Genomic DNA, 3,431 nt, shown 5'->3' on the forward strand with positions numbered 1-3,431 from the left:
ATAATGTCATCAATGTAATGTGAGATCATCATTCTCATTGGAACCTGGAACTGTTCCAAATGCTCCGCCACCACTCTATGACAAATAGTGGGACTGTGTAAATATCCTTGTGGCAATCTTGTGAATGTATATTGCCGTCCTTCCCACGTAAATGCAAACTGTTCCATCCTATCCTCTGGGATTGGTATAGTAAAGAATGCATTAGCCAAGTCTATAACAGCATACCACGTGCCGCTGTGATGTTGCACTCGTTCAATTATGCTCACAGCATCAGGCACGGCTGAAGTTAATGGAGGCGTGTGTTTATTTAGACCTCTAAAGTCTACAGTCATTCTCCATGTACCATCCGATTTACGGACTGGCCACAATGGATTATTCCATTTTGTTGTCACTGGTTTCAAAACTCCTGCCTCCAAGTAGTCTTTTATGGTTGCAGTAATTTCTGCTTGTCCTCCAGGAATACGATATTGTTTCTGATTAATCACACATGTAGCCTCTGGAATGGGAAAAGGTTTCATTTTTACTTTTCCCACCAGAATCATTCTTACGTTTGCTATCCCAAATTGAAATTTACCCTGTTCTAAATGCAAAGTCATTCCAGCTAAAATATCCATGCCAATTATCCATTCATTAATTGGAGTCACTATTACAGTGTACACTTTAATTGGCATATTTCCAATTTTAAGCGGTATCGATATATTTTTTCCATACACCAATTGTCCGCCTAATCCAGTTAAGGGAACTATAGGTCCCTTCATTTTCTCTGGATTTCCATGAATCAATGAGGCCTCCGCTCCTGTGTCCACTAAAGCCGAGGTGACTTGAACTGATTTTTTCCAAAATATTTCCAATCACACATGGGGTCTAATATTACTTGTGAACCATTGTTTTAATTCTCGGCGGGCCACAAGAGTTTGACCATCATCCTAATCTTCCTCGCAAGGGTCAAAGCTCCAAGAACGCCTTTCTTTATTTTTCCCCTTCTTTTTGTCTTTCTTTCCTTTCCGGACTGCAGCTATTTGCAGCTGATCATCATCAGAGTCCTCCTCCTCCTCCTCCTGTAGGGGAGGGGCACTAGGTTTCACTCCTTTCTTTTCTCCCTGCACAATTTCTTTCAACAATGAGGCCAATTCAAACATATCAGGGCGCATCCCTGACACACAAGTCACTTTCAATCCTTTTTGTTTACATTTTTCAGCCAAGAAGGAAGTTGGTACACCGTCTATTTCTTCGGCTTGAATTTCCAATTGCTTCACTTGTTGTTCTAATCTTGTCACCTTTTGTGATTTAGCACATTCTGATGAGCGGACTGTATCTAAAGTTAAAACCCGCTCTTTCCAGGCTTCTGCACAAATCCACATCATTTCATGAATACCTCCCAACGGAGCTTTCTCTTTAACCTCCACCCGTTTTAACATTTCACATAAAACTGGCGGAGTCGCGGTGGGAATCGCTCCAGTCCACGGCCCAGGGCGTCCCCCACGTCGCCGTAGAAGCTGGCCTATTTCCTTAAAAGTGATCCCATCCCACCCCGGGACCACTTCTTCCTGCTGAGATGCCACCTCCGCATCTCTCTTTCCCAATCTAAAGCAAGACATTTCTGTGTGTAGTCTGAGCATAACCGTATCCTGCCGACAACGCCAAAAATGTTTTGAAACACAAGGTTCGGTCAGATCGGCACACAGAAATGATCACACAGACTGCATTTTGCTAGAATAAAAAGGCGTATATTTATTCCCCACAAAAGCAGTTACATCAAACACAAGTGGTTGCAGCGCATTTTTCTCTTACCGTGACGCCTTTAAGGTGGAGAGCCAACACCTTCAGCAGAGTGCGCCTGTCAACCGGCTGGGCGTTCGTACGTTAACCCGCAGCAGACTCTGTTGAAGCATGGTTCTACTCCCTCTTTTCTAGTGTGTCCGCGAAGGGAGGGTGAGTGGCCAACTCAACCTCCCTGGCGCACATAATTTCTTTAATCAACAGGCATCTGAAAGTTATTTTCTCTCTCTTACAAAGACATAATAAAAGCAGCTCTTCGCTCCCAGTTCAGACTGACCCCAGAGTGCTAAAACAAAATTAAATAACAAATACATTCTCAGGGTTACTTTAAGACAGGTGCAAAACAGCACAATAACATTTTTATTATACAGTGGACATCGTGTGACTTCCACAAAAAGGCAGAAGACGTGGACATCAGCACTTTTTCGGCACATTCCACTGTTACAGGAATTTCTTTCATGGAAAGAGGAGCGGAGGCATGCGCCACCACGCCGCTCATGGCGCGGCACAAAACCACCTCCATGTTGGTCTGACAGGACGGTTTTCAGATGGCTTTTCAGTTGTGTGACTATCCGAGAAATTGTGCATGAGCTGGACATGCCCCAACATGTTCTGTGAGGCTTCATCACGGCGTTGCTTTGTGCCATGCAGCTCTGTCTCAATGTGCCGAAAAAGTGCTGATGTCCACGTCTTCCGGGACGTCGTCTGACTAGCACAGGAATTGCGGATCAACACAGCGTCCAGTTAGGAAATGAACGGCACATTCCACTGTTACAGGAGTTTTTGTCATGGAAAGAGGAGCGGAGGAATTCCGCGCGTCGTGACGGAGCTGCATGGCGCAAAGCAACGCCGTGATGAAGCCTCACAGGACATGTTTGGGCATGTCCAGCTCATGCACAATTTCTCGGATAGTCACATGACTGAAAAGCCATCTGAAAACCGTCCTGTGAGACCAACATGGAGGTGGTTTTGTGCCGCGCCATGAGCGGCATGGTGGCGCCATCTGAAAGCCAGTGGGTGCCCTTGTGACCACATGTGGGTGCTATTTCGCGATTTTTCTGCGAGCATGTGCGACACCCCCAAAATATCGAATTTCGGATCCGGCCGGATGACTTTGGAAAGTTTGGTGAGTTTTTGAGCATGGGAAGAGGCCGAAATTTCGATTTCAAAAGTGAGAATAATAATAACTAGGACTGCAAGCAGTTATATACGGGCCCTCGTTCCGCGCGACCGCCTACCCAGGCCAGTGGGTGCCCTTGTAACCACATGTGGGCATGTGCATGCAGGGGTAACCACTCATCACACAGTTAAAATTTTAAACAAATCACACAATGCATCAAGGAGTTATGACATGTTGATTGTTCATCCACTAGGGGGCGCTCAGTGTACAAACAGAGGGGCTGGGTGTGTTCAGGGGCCAACCGTCATCATACATGTGAAGTTTCAAGTCAATCAGGCAAAGCATGAAGGAGTTGACTTGATGTTCTATGGCAAAGGGTCAAAATGGCGGCACCATAGCGGCCACACCCTTCAACATAGAGAAAAGCTTTCGATATCTTTTGGTCAGTGTCATCTGTGGATGCTGTCAAAGAAATTTGAAGTGCATTGGACAAAATCCCTAGGAGGAGTTCGTTCAAATACAACATGTGGAA

This window comes from Thalassophryne amazonica, chromosome 12 (assembly GCF_902500255.1).
Source record: "Thalassophryne amazonica chromosome 12, fThaAma1.1, whole genome shotgun sequence".
In the NCBI taxonomy this organism is placed as follows: Eukaryota; Metazoa; Chordata; class Actinopteri; order Batrachoidiformes; family Batrachoididae; genus Thalassophryne; species Thalassophryne amazonica.